The sequence below is a fragment of the Spermophilus citellus genome (genome assembly GCF_964194105.1).
Source record: "Spermophilus citellus genome assembly, chromosome: 10".
Lineage (NCBI taxonomy): Eukaryota > Metazoa > Chordata > Mammalia > Rodentia > Sciuridae > Spermophilus > Spermophilus citellus.
Genome location: NC_138197.1, coordinates 9,636,645 through 9,656,075, shown reverse-complemented (window position 1 = coordinate 9,656,075; position 19,431 = coordinate 9,636,645). Strand labels below are relative to the sequence as shown.

General features: G+C 40.1%; 1 pseudogene across 1 annotated transcript in view; it reads right to left on the bottom strand.

Moving 5' to 3' along the window:
* LOC308659092 (mitochondrial 10-formyltetrahydrofolate dehydrogenase-like) overlaps positions 1-12,176 on the bottom strand; it is a 127,148-nt pseudogene extending 114,972 nt beyond the window's left edge. Inside the window, exons 1-2 of the transcript in view lie at positions 12,129-12,176; positions 850-995 (exon numbers count right to left, since the gene is read on the bottom strand). The product of the transcript in view is annotated as a mitochondrial 10-formyltetrahydrofolate dehydrogenase-like (transcript). The remainder of the gene's footprint in view (positions 1-849; positions 996-12,128) is intronic.
* Positions 12,177-19,431: the final 7,255 nt, after the last annotated feature.

The window sequence follows — 19,431 nt, the reverse complement described above, 5'->3', positions numbered from 1 at the left end:
TGGTTTCTGGCTGTCCCAGATCTGTTTTGGGCTTCCCCAATCAACTAACCTGACAAGAATGATTAGCTACTGTCATTATTGATTGCTTATTAGGATCCTGATGTACTGTTGAGCATTTGATGTACATTATCTCTTTTAACCCCCACAGCAGCCACCTGAGGTTTGTACCATTGAACTGAAAGAAGACTAAGCAACTTGCCTGAGGTCATACAGTAAGTGGCAGAGTTTGCATTAATCCCCTGACTCTAGAACATATGCTGATAAAACACAGGCTGTACCATCTCCCAGGGTACCCTATAAAAACCAGATTGCTATTTTTCCTTCTTCTGAGTTATGTGCTGAGTTCAAATGGTCATGGCCAACAGAAAATGGGCTAGTCACCCTGGGTCCAGTCACCAAGGAGAATTCATTTCCCAGGACCCCTTCTAAAATGAGGTCTGAAAGTCACATCTTGCCATTCTGAAACCCATGTACACGACAGAGAGTGCTAGTCCCCCATTCATCCTTTAGCAATGGATTCCCTTAGCTGACTTGAACATATATACACCCCCAATAACATCTCTGTTTCTCTGTCTCCTCTGCAAATAAATTCAAATGCAACCTCTGAATTATGTCCATAATAAAAGTTTAACCTCAACTTCCCCTCTTGTCCTTCTTGCTTGCTGGAATGCAAACTTACTTGGGGCTGAGGCAGCTTCCTTGGCCCATGATATCGGAGCCCTGCCAAGGTCATGGCTAAATAACAAGTAGAGGGCATGCACATTGTGAGCAATGCAGAGCTGCTGTAACAGCTCTGATCGCCAGCCCGGATTGGAGAGTTCTTGATCCATGCACCCCAAGAGCACTCACCCAGTGGATCAGCTTTGCCATCCTTGTCTGGAACTGTGAACACCCCCACTACTCGGTGGCCCTCTTTGCAGAGGTGACTGTAGACTTCCTGTCCAAAAAGGCTCTGGCCAATAAGTGCCAACTTCAGCTTGTTTTTTGAAAAAAACCTGTGAAGCAAATTCAGTGATGGCAGATGTCAATGTGGATAGGGGATATTGGATATCTGTAGTCTTGCAAGATGACCTGGGAACTGTGAAAGACTCCAAGGTCTATAAATTAAAATTTTTATTGATGTCTAACATTGAACCCAGACTACCATACATGTATATGAGAGTAAAAATACTTCCACACCTAAATCTCGCCCATTTTCTCTTGTTCCAATTCCCATGATTATTCATTTTAATCACTGGGATTGCATGTATTCTTATAAGCAACCTCAGCTTCTTAGTGAAATGAACCAGGTGTAAACAAATAAGTTTGTCATAGTTAAAAGGAATTTAACTCTGGAAAGGTGTCCCTAAAATGTAGGAATAAGAACTGGACTCACCTCTGACCTCTCAAAAAGGCCAATATCTAGTAGAACATAGGGTAGCAGAATACAACAGTCACTAATATGGCATTATGTAAAAATGTGAATATGTAACAGATGTGATTCTGCAATCTGTATTTGGGGTGAAAATGGGAGTTCAAAACACAATTTGAGTCAAATGTATGAAAGATGATATATCATGAGCTATGTAATTCTTTAAATAATCAATAAAAAATTTAAAAAAAGCATAGCCCTAGAGCTAGGGTTCTTGAGGTCAAAACTCAGTGCCACCCCTTGGCTGTATTCAAGTAACTACCTTTCTCCTCTCAAGTGTAATAATACCAACCTCGTACAATCTTGACTGACGTAAAGGATGTAATATGCAATAAACCTATTGCACTGTGTGGCACAGATTTCCTAATGTTTAAGTCAAAGATTTCTAACTTTTTAAAGCTCTTGTTCTATTTCAGACTGTGTTCTATATTTTTTCAAATAGTCTAGAATTCAAAGCATTTAGGGAGTTGAGAGATACAATAAAATATCCACAAACGGTGATGTTCATAAAATGTGTTCCATATTTTTTCTTGGTAAGTGCCCCAAACCCATTTGGCCTTACAACCTGGTTTGATCTAATGCAGTTCTCTTTATAGTCCTTACAAGTTTCTTCTAAGTTTGGCACAAACTCTTTTGACTTCAAATCAGACCTGAATTGACATACACCATTTATAGTCATTAATAACATTTATAAAGACTATAGGAATAGTCATATGTTTGCCACAAGAAAAAAAACTGATGTTGCAGGTAACACCCCAGAGCCTGCTGGGAATTTTATGTAAGGTATGATCTATATATTATAGTAACTTTCCAAATATGAATAATCCTGAACTCTCATCACAGTTGGCCCCAAAGTTTTCAGAAAAGGGACAGAGGCCTCCATATCATTTCATTTTATTTAATCTTTACATCTATGCTATTTCATAGATGTAAAGAGTCATCCCAGTGGTAGGGAGGCTCAGTCAGGAGGATCCTGAGTTCAAAGCCAGCCTCAGCAACTTAGCAAGACCCTAAGCAATTCAGCAAGATCGTGTCTCTAATGAAATATTTAAAAAACGGCTGGAGGTGGCTGAGGTTGTGGCTCAGTGATAGAGCACTTGCCTAGCATGTATGAAGCACTGGGTTAGATTCTCACCACCACATATCAATAAGTGAATAAGGGCTGGGGATATGGCTCAGTTGGTAGAGTGCTTGCCTCACAATCACAAGGCCCTGGGTTCAATCCCCAGCACCAAAAAAAGAAAGAAAGAGAAAAAGAAAGAAAGACAGGAAGAAAAAAAGAAAGAAAGAAAGAAAGAAAAGTCCATCCACATTTTTAAAAAATTAAAACAAAACAAAACAAAAGGCTGGGGATGTGACTTAGTGGTAAAGCACCCCTGGGTTCAATTCCTGGTACCAAAAAAAAAAAGAAAGAAAGAAAGAAAGGAAGAAAAGAAAGAAAGAAAGAAATGTCAAGTGCATCCCATGGTCACACATATGCACTTAAAAATAAAACCATTAAGGGCTGGGGTTGTTGCTCAGTGGTAGAGTGCTTGCCTCGCATATGTGAGGCCCTGGGTTCGAGCCTCAGCACCACATAAAATAAATAAAATAAAAATGAGAAAAATCTCTTAAAAAAATAAAATCATTACAATGAAATATTACTACCCATCTCTTCCATGCTCTTTGTGATAAAAACTGACACGCACAAATGCAGTGGTTATCAGGAAGTATGTACACCACATAGATAAGAGTGACGCTGGAGGGTGGACTTTGGAAGAATCTTTCTGAGCAATTACACCTTCTGAGACGTCTCCCAAAGTGGAGGCTTTCTGCTATGCTTAAGGCCACACATTGACATGAGGACTATGCTGTTTCATTATTCTTCATTTTATACCATTCTATGGCCCCAATGAGCACCCTCAGGTGAGGGAGGCTGGACGCAGGATCCTGGGTATGGAGATGGTGATCAGAGCACCATGACCTTCTGAGCGCTTCCCTTCTTGGCACAGGGCCAAGCTCCCCAGGACTCCACCTTATCTTCTTCCATTTTAAAATAGGGTCCTGCACTATTTGGATTATTTTTTGAATGTTTTTTTCCCTTTCAATCTAAATGGGATTCTTTAATGATATGGAAAGTCATCCAAAATGGGTAATGCTTCACTGTGACAATCCAATTATGAAGAAACTTAATTGTCCCTTATTTCCCACTTTTTAAAGGGTGTGGATAACAACTCTTTTTAGTTGTGAACTTAAAATGATGCCTGACACATCTTCTTTGTAATTGAACTGATAATTAAACAATTATGGTTTTAGTTTTTAAAAAAGTCCTTTTCCAGGGTCAACCAAAGTTTATATCCCAAGTAAGTTGAATTAAGCTTTAGGGTCTAACAAATACTTGCAAACAGATTAACTGTGTAGCAACAGCAAATCCACCTACATATAATGCATAGCTGAGCATTGAATTTCCTCTTCTCAAAAAATTAAAATGGGCTTCACAGTGGTGCATGCCTGTAATACCAGCAACTTAGGAGGCTGAGGCAGGAGGATGACAAGTTTGAGGCCAGCCTTAGCAACTCAGCAAGACCCTTTCTCAAATTAAAAAAATAATAAAAAGAGCTGGGAAAGTGCTCAGTGGGAAAGTGCCTCTGGGTTCAATCCCCAGTATCCCCTCCCAAATCAAAATGTTCTATAAATATCCTAATTTCATATCCTATAATTAAAGCTGCTACTTGAAATAGGACCTACATGTTGGCCACATTACAAAATTTTTGGCTATACTTTATACCATTACCATTGCCAGATATGTAAAGACATGTAACATACAACTTTAAAAACACACAGGAATCAAGAACACAGGAAACACAAGAATTCCTGTGTGTTCCTGTGTTTCCTGTCTATCCTCAGGAATAGAGCTGAGGTCTATGTAATGTGCTGCTCAGCTGTCACCTGGCTATTTGAAGTTCAATTCCAAAGTTGATACTAGTTGAATGTTTAAAGAAAGAATGTTTAAAGAAATCATGTCAGTGTCTTTGAAAATATTGTACTCATTGAAACACTTTCTGAACTTAATGTCAAAGCTGAAGCTATAAAAATGTTTCTTTTTCTTTCTTTGGGGAGGATGGGGGCTGCTGGGGAGGGATCCCAGGGCCTTATACATGCAGCATAAATTCTACCACTATTTTTTATGCTCAGCCCCAATGTGGGTTTGTAACATGGGAAAATTTTCAGATTTTATGACTGTCAATTATGTTTATAAGAAACTTGCAGGATTCTAAAGAATGGATAGGGACGTTTTTCAGTCTAATTTCTCCAAGTGTGATCTGAGCTTTGACTAGGTATAATCAATGGGAAAGATATATTTAAAATGTGAACTCTAGGCCCCCACCCGAGATACACAGGCCAGGGAAGCTGCGTTTTAGTGAACTCTCTGGTGACCATGGGGACACTAAAGTCTGGGACTCTCCATAGAGAGTGTTTACCAAACAACAGATTCCACCCTGGAGAATTTGGAGGAGGAAGAAGCAGAGGAAATGATAGCAAGCTCTCTAATAAGACCCTAGTATGTGCCAGGTATTTAACACATATCACTGCATTTGATTGCCCAAGGACTGTGGGAGACGGCAACCTTGACTCATTTTTACAGATGAAGAAATTAAAGCACAGAGGTGTTAACACATAGCCAGAGGGCTGGAGTTGTAGCACAGTGGTAGAGCACTTGCCTTGCAAGTGTGAGGCACTAGGTTCAATCCTAGCACAAAAATTAATTAATTAATTAATTAATTTAATTAAATAAATAAAGGCATTGAGCCCATATACAACTGGAAAAAAAAAGAAAGCCAGGAGTCAAATAGCTACCAAGTGGCAGGTCTGAGAGTCTTAACTCTAGTTATTATCCCAGTGTGGGTTAGTTTTCCCCTAACTCCAGCTGTGCAATCTTGAGTGGGGTCCCAGTTTTCCTCATCAGTTAAAATCAGAATAATAATAGTACCTATCTCTTCAGGTTGTTCTGAGAATTCCACGGGATAAAATCTGTATTGCATTAGTGCATCGTGTGGCACAAGGAAAGACTCAATAAATGTTAACCATTGCTTTTGTCATAATGCCACAAATTATACTTAGGTAAAGAAGAATGATGAGACTTTATGACACTTCTCAGTAAATGGGTGAATTTGGAGATTACCAAACTAAGGGAAATAAGCCAATCCCAAAAGGCCAAAGGTCAAATGTTTTCACTGATATGTGGAAGCTAAACCACAATAAAGGGGGGAAGGAGAAGAAGAGAAATTCAGTAGATTAGATAAAGGGAAAGGAAAGGAAGGGAGGGGAAAGGAATAGGAAAGACAGTAGAATAAATCTAAGATAATTTTCCTATGTCTACATATGAAAATACCTAAGGGAACTCTATCATTGTGCCCACCCACAAGAATGGGGTCCTAATTAGAGTAAGATATATCCCATGCTTATATAATTTTATCCAAATGGATTCTACTATCATGTGTAATTAAAAAGAACCAGTAAAATAAAATAAAGATAGAGGGAAATTTAGTGGAATAGGAAACTGAGGGGGAAGGAGGGATGGGAGAGGGGAGGAAATGTCGGATGAATTTGACAAAATTACAATATGTGTTGTATAAATATACCACAGTGAATTCCACCTTTACGTATGGAAAGCTCCAATTAAAAATGAATAAATGTGTGTAGGACAGGCCAGTTTAAAAAAAAAAAGAGGAAGAAGGATGATAGGGGTAGCTCCATTGGGAATGTTTCATGAGCCAGGCACTATATTGAACTGTTTTCACTAAGTCAAAAACTTTTTATTGGGCTGAGGGTGAAGCTCAGTAGTAGAGTGCTTGCCTAGTGTGTGCTCATTCCACAGCACCACCACCACAAAAACAATCAACTGCTTATTACAGGACTTTAATGCTCAGGGTGATCCTTTTTACAAATGAAAAAGCATAGGACCCAGAGAAGGTTTGTAAACTGCCTAAGAACAGAGCTGATCAGGAATAAGACAACATTGAAACTCAGACCCATCTTGTTCCAGTGGATGTGTTTCTGGGGCTCTCCTGTGTTGAAAGTCCACCCATCTTTTTCAAGAGACAGGTCCTCTCTATGTTGCCCAGGCTGGTCTCCTGCTCCTGACCTCAAGTGATCCTCCTGCCTCAGCCTCCTGAGTAGCTGGGACTACAGACACATCCCACCATGTCCAACTTGCCCTCCCACCCCTTTTTATTTTGCAAAAGGAAAATATGGCAACAGTTTGACAGGTCAGTGGTTGGAAACAGTTCTATAGCCCTTCTAAGAGAACACTGTGGTGGTCCTGACGTGGGACACAGCACCGTTGTTCAAGGGGCTCTCATAGTATGCTTTCTGTTTGGCGTGAATGAGGAAGGGGCACAAAATGACACAGCATTTCCAAATCTGGGTGACAAGTCCTAGTGTCTCGGGGTTTTCTAGAGATGACATCTGCAATAGGAGCCTTTTGCAGGGAACATAGGTTTTGCTTTTGAAACTCCCAAATATTGCCTTCCCAAACAATCTGCTCTCTGGTGGAATATCATAGAGATCAGGGGAATGTGGGCTCTGGCCAGGTTCCAAAGATTAAAATACCTGACAATACCTAGTCTTTCATATAAAACTCAAATGTGCAGTGCTAAGAGTCTGCCCTGATCAGAAGCCATTTTGTGAAGATATGTCCATGCCAGAACCATTTAAGCAGAGTGTCAAATAAGGCCAAATGTATACACATTAGGAATTGTGAGAATTGGCAGTTTTTACATGAAAGACCTTTACACGAAAGAATACAGCAAAGTGTATTTTCCTGAGACAATAAGATGCCTAATACTTAGTGGAGCATTTGGTGTACAGGCCCCATACTGGGCCTGACTATGTAAGATTAGTCCAAATAGCATGTTTGGAGGATTTGCCATGCTCTGGGCATGGGGCATGGTAGAGACTGCACATCAGTGGTCTGGGGTGGGTGGAAGGAGGAGTGTTCTCGTTGGCCCTCAAATCATTTTTAAAAGAGCTCTAGGGTTTTTAGGAGGTTTCATATCAGCAGGTTGGAGTTCTTGAAAACTCAGGTTATTAATCCTGGTTCACATTCCCATGGTAGAGATGAGCAATGGTGGCCTCCTTGATCTTCGACCTGGTCTTTCCCTTCACCCAGCCTCATTTGTCTTACCTGCTTGGCCTCTGTGGGTACTTCTTTTGGGGACCCCTCTGCTAAGTACACAAGGAAAAAATGGTCTCTGTCCTCAGGGATTCTTCAATTAGCAGGGAAGATGCCCAAGTAAAGATGTACTGGTAACACAGGAGGACTAGGGTGGGAGACCAGTGTGGGTTGGGAGGGGAAGGACTTCCCAAGAAGGGCATTCCTTAGCAGAACCTCAGAAGATTCATCTTGGAGGTGGCCAAGAAAAGACAGGGGATCTCAGGAGGTGGGTACAGGAGGATCACAAGTTCAAAGCCAGCTTCAGCAACCTAGTGAGGCCCTAAGCAACTTAGAGAGACTCTTAAAAATGAAAAAAAAAATTAAAAATGGAGCCGGGGACATGGCTCAGTGGTTAAGTACCCCTGGGTTCAATTCCTGGTACCAAAAAAGAAGAAGAGAAAAAAAGAGGGCGGGGTGGGTAACAGGACTTAACAGGACATCCTTGGGAAGTTTCAGGCATAGAGGGAATGAGGGGGTACAGCGTGACCAGTCCTGGGAGTCAGGGAGTGGCCACAGATGATAAGCTACAGAAAGGCATCATGGAGGGCTTCATCTGTGTCAAATAATTTGGATCTTACTGTGAAGACCACAGGAATCACTGAATGAGGACAGCATTGCACTGCCATGTTACCAGACCCCTCAGACATCCCTGTGGAGGTGTGAACCAGCTTGGGGCAGGCACACCTCTTATGTTTGGGAATTAAGCAGAGAAAGTGAAAAAAAAGTTCAATAACTGGCCTTCAGTATTCACAGGATGCTACCAAGTGTAACAAACTCTCATCCTAATAGTCAGAAGCAACAAATTACACTTCTCATGGAAATAAATCTGTGCAAGATTCAACCCAGGCTCAGGATGCCACCATAAATGACAAACTTATACAACTTTATTTCCCTATTGCATCATTAGGGAAAGAAGGTATTGGTGACAACTTCCTTGGATAGCTGGCCAACTTTTTTCCTCCTTTTTTTTGCAGTGCTGGGGATGACATCTGGGCTCTGTGCATGTTAGGCAAGCACTGTTCTGCTGAGCTACGCCTGAGCCCCCAATATCTTTTTTATCAGAGGAGGATAAAAGATTTTCTGTTAGAAGGACATTAATACAAGGGCTTATTAGCAGGTGAGGCAAGAAGGGGGCTGCTGAGCACCTGGGGACTAGAAAGAACTCCCAGATGAGGCTGGTGACCAGGGAACATTTTAAAGACTGAGGAAACTGGAGAAGTCCAAAGGGCTGGAGTCCAGAGACAGACTCCAGTCCCCACCAGAGAGGCAGCACAGCAGTGCATAACATTTATCTATAATATTTTAATGACATAGCAATTTTAAAAATTAATTTTAAGTGTACATATAACAAATACACATAATCTCCTTTTTAAAAAAGAAGAGGAAAAGATCACAGACTGAGTCCCCTTTGACCATGACTCCCAACTCAAGAGAAAAAAATTACTACTGTATACTTTGGTGAGCATTCTATAGACCTCTAGCTTTTATATACATGGAAATGTACATGCAAAGTATTATTTAGTTTTTTTAAAAAATAATATAAATGAAATAATGAGCTTTCCGTCAGTACATATGCTCATTCTTTAAAATTGCTGTACGATATTCCATAGCGTAGCTATGTCTGAATTTATTTGTTCATTTCTTTACAGGGACATTTTAGCATTTAATATGTCATTGTTACAAATGTCACAGCATAGAATATACTGTACATCCTTCCTGAGCCCATGTGGTAGCATTTTTCTCAAACACCAGAATCATTTTTAAGCTTAAATATTAATGGAGAATATCAAATTTGCTTCTCGTGTTTTTGAGGAACTATTTTCTCACTTGTTAACATAGAAAATTGTCACACTCTTTTTGTCAAGTTGATGAGTGAAAAATGATATCTTGCTTGTATTTCCATGACTACTAGTTTGGTTGAGTGTCTTTTAGTATTTTATTGTCCATTTACCTTTCCTAGTTGGTGTATTGGCTTATTTAGTGTATTACGTAATATTATCCAACGCTGAAAAAACACTTATGAATTCTTTGAGAGCAGAGATTATTTCCTGTTTATTATTTTATCCTTTTTTGGCTGTGAGACTCAAAAAGTTAGTTAACTTCTGGGTCTCAGTTTCCTGATATACAAAATGGGTGTAATGATCATCAATACTTCAGTGAGATGTGATTAAAGGAGTATCTATGTAAAACATTTAGAAGACTGCCTGGAAATAGTAAAGTGCAATACCAGTTCTATTAATATCATAGCCTCAGGATTTAGACAAACAGCTCATAGCAGACAATTAAATATGGTTTGAAGTTGAATTTCAGCGTTCTAAGAACAAACTAGACATCAAAGCAGGTCAGGCAATTCGAACACAAGTTGAAGACATGGGTACTGAAACGTTAAGATCTAGAAGAGTTCCAGCCCCCCCCCAGGAGTTCCTCATGCCCACTGATAGTCACTCCCTCCTGTTCTCAGCTCCTGATCACCACTGATCCTTTTTCTGTCCCTATAGTTTTACCCTTTCCAAAATGTCAGATAAATGAAATCATTTGAGTGTGGTTTCTTAGACTTCATATACATATTTGAGTTTCATTCACATTATAACAGTAATGCATCCCCCCCTTAACCTAACCCACTGAGTGAAATCCCATTTTATGCAGGTATATACCAAGTTTATCTTGTCACTAGTTGAGGACACTTAAGTTCTTTCTAGTTTGGGGCGATTATGAATAAAGCCCCTATAAACATTTGTAATAGGTTTTGGGTGAATGTAAAGTTTCTTTTCTCTTGGATAAACCCATAGGAGTGTGATTGCTATGTAAGAAACAGTGGAACAGTTTTCTAAAGTGTCTGTACGCTCTTACATTCATAGCCAGGTATATGTGTGACTTCAGTTCTTATAGAACACACCCAAATCATTGTCAACAGAGTAAAATAACTCCAATTTTTTTTAATATTTACTGTTTAGTTTTCAGCGGACACAACATCTTTATTTTATTTATATGCGGTGCGCGTTTGCCTGGCATGCGCGTGGCGATTGAGCACTGCTGCGCACCTGCCAGGCAAATGCGCTGCCGCTTGAGCCACATCCCCAGCCCCCAATTGTTTTTCTTATTAGATTTTCTCCTTTTGGCCATTGAGAAACCTATCTTCTTCCCAGCCATATCTGTCACTACTTTTTCTGGAGTACTCCTGAGAAGAGTCAAACCCTGGGAAGCCAGTGCTTCTTGCATCCAGCTTCTTGCTTGTATCATTTGCCACCTGAGATGTTCACCCTGTATAACTGAGATCTTATACAGACTCCACTGTGGAAACATTTTCATTCTTCAAGACTCCCTCCTGCTTTCCAAAAAAAGACAGTTCGTGGAAAAGTGTTGACAGAAAAGGCCAATGAAACTGTGTTGGCACAAGCCCCTTGCTCTCTGCCATCCAGCCTAAATCCCCAGGTGCCACGTGGAGGAAGCAGCTAAGGAGTTGTCCAAAACATTGCTTAGTAGAGTAAGCAAAAGCCCTGCTAAAGTCCTAGAGCAGGTCTTTTCCTTTGCATTTTATAACACGCAAATATTCCCCAAAGTAACTAGAACTGATCATAAGGAGTAAAATGAATTGCCACTATTCGGGCTTATGGGAGGAGGACAGAAGTTTTACCATTTATGCGAATTTGGGACAGTTCTTAGTGCTACTCATCACTCTCTCCCTCCAACTTTTTTTACATCTGTGTGTGTGTATATATATACACACACACACACACACACACATGGCTTTGGCAGAGAGAACAATGAAAACCCCGCATCTTTCATAATACAGGGTGCGTGGATTTCTTGTAAAAGAGAGAATATGCCGGGGATGGAGTTCTTTTTCTTCCCTGAACAGCCTGGAGTCTGTCTAAACTCGGAAGGCATCTCTCTTGAGGCCCCCCGAAGTGCTGAGGGTAGTGCCACATGCAACGTGTCCAAGCTGATGCAATTTGAAGCCTCGGGGCTGGGCCAGGGCTCACTTCTTGAGCTACAATTTAATATGTTCCAGCGTGGCTGCTTCTGCAGCGCCTGGAAATCCTTGAAATCTTGTCGCCTGCAGCCCGGGTCTGCAGTACTGAGCATGCAGTCATCGCTTCTAATTGGTATTTTCCGAAAGGGCCCCCCCGCACGCCAGTCCAGAGCGCTTCCACCACTCAGGAGGCTAAAACAGATCCAACTGACTTGATACTACCATCTCACTTGTATACTGCTCCATCCATCTTTCTTTCTCCCTAACCAAGCGACTGTCCCCACCTTGTTATCTCAGCCAGATCTGACGTGTTCAAAAACTATCTGCAGCTGCTTCCCCATCAAAGACAATAGCTCGTTTGACTATTCTCATCCAGGACCCTTCCCGGACCCTTCTCCGAAGTCTCCCAGTAGCAAAACGCTGTCTTTCCTTTTAGCAAAGTCTAAGCATCGCCGCCCACCCGCAGCCCCACCGCCCGGGCCCTTCCACCCTGGGGTCTGCAAAGCTGGACGAGGTGAGGGTGGGCCGCTCGCCGGGGCCGGACTTACCCGTCCGGTGGAGAAGCGCCGGAGTGTCTGGCTGCTCCGCCTCAGCATGCTGGAAAGGAGCGCGCAGCGGCGCGGGAGGCAGGCGAGGGGTTCCCCGTGGGCTCTGCCTCCAGCCTAGGTGCCCAGACCGCCCTGCTCGCTGCGTGGGCCTCCGCGGGTCGGGGACTAGACTCGCGGCCCCGACTCACGGCCCCGCCCCCTTGGCTGACAGGCCCCACCCTCAGATGGCAGGACCCCGCCCCCTTGAGGCTCTGAGGGCATATCCAGTGCAACCCGCGGAGCTCACTGACAGTCTCCTGGGCCTTGAGGCCCGGGCTTTGGAGCCATGCAAGACAGCTACGTGATCCTTCCCTTGGTTCCAGCCACGGCAGGAACATGGAGTGAAGAATACTGATGGCTGCGGAATCCTCTACCAGTTACTAAGACCTGTGATGTATATAGAGATCTGCCTCAATGATGATGATCAAACTGACACCCCCAACTCATATCCATGACCGTCCTGAGAAGGCCTGTATGCGTGGAGCTATGAAATATAAGGGGTAGGTGCACCTTTGCTATATATAGGGATCCTGATATCGATCTCGTAGGATGATGAAAGGATCAATGAGATTCTGTCCATTGGGCCTGGTGCAGAGCTGGTACCAGTGGAAAGCAGACACATGCCCTTCTCCCCCACCTCTCTGGAAGCAATGCTGAGACAGGCTTTAGCCAAGTACTTATCTCAACCGGAACTTACAGTTTGGCATTTACTGATTTTTCACTGCTCTTTTGCACGCGTAACTCGAAGCCTGACAGCAGTACTTGACATTCCTTCCTGGACAAGGCATCCCAGAAAAGTTTGGCATTTGTTACCATCTTGGCACGACCAAATTCCTTCCTTTTTAAAGGTACAGCTCAAAGATTGCCTCCTGGAGGCACTCCACCTCCCACCCCACCCACAATTCCTTCCTCTCTTAACCTCCTTATTCCCCTATGCAATCTTTCACTCCTCTAAGTTGAGAAGAATTTTTGACTATGCCATCTTATGAACCTCTCAATCTGTTATTGATATTTGTGCCACCTGTTATCTTCTCTGCTGCAAGCTCTTTTTAGACTGAGTCCATGTCAGATTTATCTGGATTTACAATATCTGGCACTAAGCAGAGCTTTAAAAAGAACTTTGTAAAAGAGAAAAAGCTAATGAATGAATAAATGTGATTAAGAAGTAAGGAGAAAGAACCACTTTAAAAACTTGGAGAATTGTAGAAAACATTCAGGGTTTAGCTTTGGGTACTAACCTTTGCCATTTCAATCCCCTTTTCTATGTTTTGTGACTTCTGGTTTCTTTCAAACTTCCAAATATTGATGTTCATTTTATTTGTTCATTGTATTTGTTCAGATCTGTGTATCTTAAGGAGTGTGGTCTTTCTCTGAGTGATGCACCACAGTTATATACTGCCTTTCTCAACTTTAGGAAATGTAGAGTTTATGTTTACATTAATATGATGTAATACTTGTGGGAGACCAACCTTGCAGTGATTGGGTCACACTCCTCTGCTGGGTGCTGAGGCGCTCAGTTACAGAAATATGGCAGAGCTTCCCCACCCTTCTTGGGTTCGAGGGTCCGTGTCTCCTGCATGGGTATGTCTTGCTACAGCTCCATGGGTGGAGCTATGCTCACCTGTTCCTTTGTAATATAACCCCTTGCCCTGTTTAGGATAGTATCTTCCATGGAAGTGCCTTATGTGTGTCCCCTTCTCTTACTGTGACCTTGGGTGTGGCCTACCTAGGTGTCAGTCAACCTGCTGACAGTGGACATCATGAAGATAGACTCAGCCCCCTGAAACCTGACCCCTTGCCTCATTTGAATAGCTTCTCCTCAATAAAAGGGGTAAGCCAGTGCTCATGCTCTCTCTTCCTGCGGACCCTTAAAGTCAGACGAGCTGTCACAGTGACCCCAAAGAAAAAGATATCTGTGTCTCTTGTGTGGTTATTTTGTGTAGCCCAGTCAGCCCAGTTCAGCTGGAGTAAACCCTGAGCCTTGTAGTCGCGAGAACAGAAACCCGGCAAAAACTCATGTGTCTTTTTTTTTTTTTTTTTGGAAGAACCCAAAGTGTAGTTCCCTTGATAACTGGAAGTCAGCTATTAGAGAGTTTGGCAAACAAAACACTACTTCAATAATGAAGATGAAATAAGATTTTAGAAAACAAAAGCTTAAGAGAATTTGTCATCATCGGGCACAGGATAATGGGACTATTATAGAGCATCCTCCTAGCAGGAGAAAAATTATCCACATGGAAGCCTAGAAATGTAGGAAGACAAAAAGAAGAAGAAGAGGAAGGAACAATAAAATATTGTGGATTATATTTGTATATATATGAAATATCAAATAAGTATACAAATAACTATAGAAAATTATTGGATAATTTTGGAGAAAGGGAATGTCCATCAGGCAGAAAGAAAACAATCCCACATAAAAGGTCAGAAATGAAGGAATGAATTGAGAGCAATGGAAGGCATAAGTATGAGGGCAAATGTACATCAATATTAATTGTATACCCCAATAATGATGATGTTCTATGTAGTTCAAAAACATATAGAATCAAAATACCTGAAAACAATGGCATATGATTTTCACAGAGAAAGAAAATGGAGCTAAAGCATTTTAAAGTTGCAGTATTGCATTGCAAACAAGTTAAATGTTAATTTATGGTAAATTAAGGATGTATATTACATAATAATTTCTAATACAACTATGAGTAGAATACTAATAGAAGGCATAACCCCAACTTAACATAATGCGTGGCTATCAAAATAATAGAATGATTTAAAAACAGTCCAAAAGAAAGCAAAAGGAGAAAAAGGAACACAGAACAGGTGAGGGAAAAAAGAGTGAAAACAGCAAGATGTACACTTAAGTTTAAATATACCAGTAATTTCATTACATAAAAATGGAAAAAAGATTGTTAGATTGCTTACAAATAAAACTGCTAAAGATTAAATTTTTACATAGTTATTAAAATAACTTCAAATTTTATAAAGTAAAACTTTATGACTCTAAAAAGGATAGAAAAAATTAAAATCATAAAGATTTTAACATACATTTTCATTAAAGTATAGAAGCAGAAAAAATCAGCAATGATTCAGAATATTTAAATAATTAATATATTTGACTTAATTAGCAAACATAGAAGAAGCATCCAACTACCACATAAATTTATATATTTCAAAATTAATTAATTTATTTTTTATTTTTATTTTTTTAATAAACTCCTTAAGGACAGATTTCTTTTTTTAAGAGAGAGAGAGAGAATTTTTAATATTTATTTTTTTAGTTCTCGGCAGACACAACATCTTTTTTTGTATGCGGTGCTGAGGCTCGAAACGGGGCCGCACGCATGCCAGGCGAGCGCGCTACCGCTTGAGCCACATCCCCAGCCCCTCAAAATTTATTTTTATTTAAAATTTTATTCCAGTCTGGGAATTGAACCTAGGGTCTCATGCATGCTAGGAAAATGCTTTACCACTAAGACACAACCTGCCCCACATTCTTTTTAAATATATAAAACATATTTTTAAGATTCACCAAATGCAAGGCTATAAACAATTAAAATTGCAGGGTATGGCTTCTGACTGCAGTGGAATTAAACTAGAAATCCATACCACAAAGATAACTGGTGTAATTCTCACTTCTTTGGCATTGATGAAGAACCTACCCCCACCCCCTGCCGCCCCCCCCCACACACACCAGTACTGGGGATTGAACCCAGGGGAGCTTTATCACTTAGCTACATCCCCATTCTTTTTAAATTTTTGAGTTAGAATCTCATTAAATTACTAAGACTTGCCTCCAGCTTTTGATCCTCCTGCCTCAGCCTCCCCAGTCTCTGGGATTATAGGCAAGCAGCATTGTGCCTGGCAATGAAGAAAACTTTTAAATAAGAACAGAGGAAGTTCTGGAAAAGATAGCAAGGTTTTTGCTTTTCCCAGCATTTATCGCGTAGGAGGGAGCCTGTGTCTGTCCACATTTCCAAGACATTGTTGCTGAGAAGGAAAAAAAAATGAGAGAAAAAATAGTTTAGAGAAACTTACAGAAGCAAAATGGAAAACAAAAGATTCTTATCTGGCCTGAACTTTGGGTGTTCAGATTTCTTGAGAAAATACTTGTTAAAGGGCATTTGACACATTCTGGGCATTATAACAAACCAAGTGAGAAAGTGAAGATCAAGTGACTCCCACTGCTGCCTTGGAAGAGGCCGAGGTGACAAGTGACCACATTCCCACATTCCCTACAGGGATGGAGACCATCCCTGTAGCCAGCAAACTGGCCAGCTGAGTCAAGGACGTCAACTGTGAACCTTCTGCTTTTTATTATTTCTTCTTCTTGGATTTTATTATTGTCTCTGCTCTTTGTTTCTCTCCATACACTAAGTCACTGAGACTGACTGCTTTGCAGGCAGCCAACGGATGCGCTATTCTTCAAACTCTAATGTGTCTAATTTTTTATTAGTTAAATAATGCATTGATGGAAAAGATGAATTAGAACAATAGAAAGGAATTTACTGAAAATAAATATATGTATTTCCTATCTTCCAATGTAGTCCTAATTCTAGAAAGTAATAAACAAGTTATGATTTTAATATTTTGGCTTTCTTCACTTAATTATAAGCACTTAATATTTTTTATTTTATATAACCTCTGTTGTGTTACTTTCTTCTGTCTTTTCCTTTTTGGATTTTTAGAAAACAAGTTTAAGGTCACAGACTGGTAGATTAGATATTTCAAACAGAAAAATTAGTGGGGTTCTGAAAGATCTTTATCTCTATAGTTGAACTTGATTAGCTTTATACATGTTTCAATTATTTAATTTGTTCATTTTAGATATTCATGACAGTAGAGTGTATTTTGATATATTTTACATGCATGGAGTATAACTTATTCTACTTAGGATCCCATTCTTGTGGTTGTAGACATGGAATTTCACTGGCTATGTATTCTTAAGCTACTTGCTCAGTGTAGCATAACTTTGTGTGACTCTAGTACTTTCTTAAGAACTGCTCTTTGTACCTAGTGTTAGAGTAGCTTTTGTTATTTGTGCTGAAGATGTAAATGATGTGTGCATGCGCATAGACTGTTCAATTCACTTTGGTGCCATTTTTGTAAATAAAATTATTTGTACAGTCTTTTGCAAAAGTCTGCATTAATTTCACACCTGTAGGTGACATGCCATGGTGAAACACAAGAATTCCCACATAAAATTATACAAGAAAGAGCTTTGTATAGTAAGAGTAGTTTTTTAGCTTGAGGTTTACGAAATACCAACTAAGGCCAGGTGCAGAGGTGCATGCCTATAATCTCAGAGGCTAAGGCAGAAGGATAGCAAGTACAAGGCAACCCTGGGCAATTTAGCCAGGCCCTATCTCAAAATAAAAAAATAAAAAGGGTGGGAATGTAGCTTGGAGGTAGAATAACCTGGGTTCAATCCCCAGTAGAAAAAGAAAAAAAAAGTTTTAAAATATCAACTAGGAATTTTTATTCAGTTTTGCATAGACAATTGTTTTGCAACTAGTATCAGTACCATTCAGGGCTTTGCACAAATCTGATAAGTTGTTCAAGGATCTATTTTGTCCTCGACATAATATTCAGAATTTTATGAAATTGCAAAGCATACAATTTAGCCTGTAATCCCAGCTGCTCGGGAGGCTGAGGCAGGAGGATGGAGAGTTCAAAGCCAGCCGCAGCAACTTAATGAGGCACTTAGCAATTCAGCAAGACCCTGTCTCTAATAAAAAGGCTGGGGATATGGCTTAGTGGTTAAGCACCCCTGGTTTCAATCCTCAGTACCAAAAAAAAATTTTTTGCAAGGCCTACAATTTATATGCTTTTTTTAAATGTGGAAAATATTTACTTCTACAGTAACTTTTGGAGTTTTTAGAACAACATTCTGTGGGTTTCCATGACCCACTTTTAAAATATATTTCTTAGTTGTGAATGGATATTTTATTTATTTATTTATTTATTTATATGCAGTGCTGAGGATGGGACCCAGTGCCTTACATATGCCAGGCAAGTGCTCTATCACTGAGACACAACTCCCGCCCTCGCCTTTTTTTGGTTGCTTATTTTCAAATCAATGTATGGATTTTTTGACTATTTGGAAACATTGCTGTCTCTCTATTTTCAAAATTGGCTCTTCTGAGTACTCCATTTTATAGTATATAGGATTGATGCTATATTTGTATATCTAATTTTTATTAACCACCCTTGAAACTATATTATCAATGCTAATTATTGTTCAAACAAAAATAATTTTAGGATAAAAACAAACACTTGAGAGTGCCAGCCCAGGAAAACCTATAAAACAGGGAGAACTGAATATTAGTAAATAATTTTAATGAGATAAGAAAATTATGCTTTAAATTAGATTATCTAACATATAGACTGTATGGAATTTGTCACTGATAAATAATTAGGTCTTCTGTAAGTGTTATTTTGCCATGGTTTGAATATGGTAGATTGACCCCCAAAAGTTCATGTGCTGGAAACTTAGTCTCCCCCTAAAGGGGGTAGAATCTTTAAGAGGAGGGGCCTAGTGGGAAATGATTACATCACGGGGGTGCCACCTCTCAGGAGTGAATTGGGTCTCCTGCAAATGGATTAGTTCTGCAGAGAACAGGATATTATGTGGTTGGTTTCCTTTCTGTTTCTCTACCATGTTGTGACACAGTTAGAGAGAGCCCTTACTAGATGCTGGTGCCATGCTTTCTGGACTTTCTAGCTACCAGAATTGTGAGCTAAAATAAACCTCTTTTCTTTATATATTACTCAGAGTCAAGTATTCTGTTAGAGCAACACAAAACAAAGACACACTTTGAGGTTAATAGTCATTTCAGTTTTTCTTGTGATTGATCTCATTAAGCATATGAATTTTTAAAAAAATATTTTTTAGGAGCAGGAGCTGGAGCTGTAGGTCAGTGGTAGAGCACTTGCCTAGCATGTATGAGGCACTGGGTTTGATTCTCAGCACTGCATATGATAAATGAACAAAATAAAGGCCCATCAATGTCTAAAAATTTTAAAAATATTTTTCAGTTGTTTATAGATATTTATTCATTTATTTATATGTGGTTCTGAGAATCGAGAATCGAACCCAGTGCCTTACACATGTGAAGCAAGTGCTCTACCACTGAGCCAAACCCCAGCCTCAAGCATATGAATTTTAATAGTTTTCTTGGGATAAATTCATAATGATGCATCATAACAATTGACTATCAGGATCCTAAAATAAACTTTTTCCAGTTTTCCCTCTTTGTTGTTATTTGCA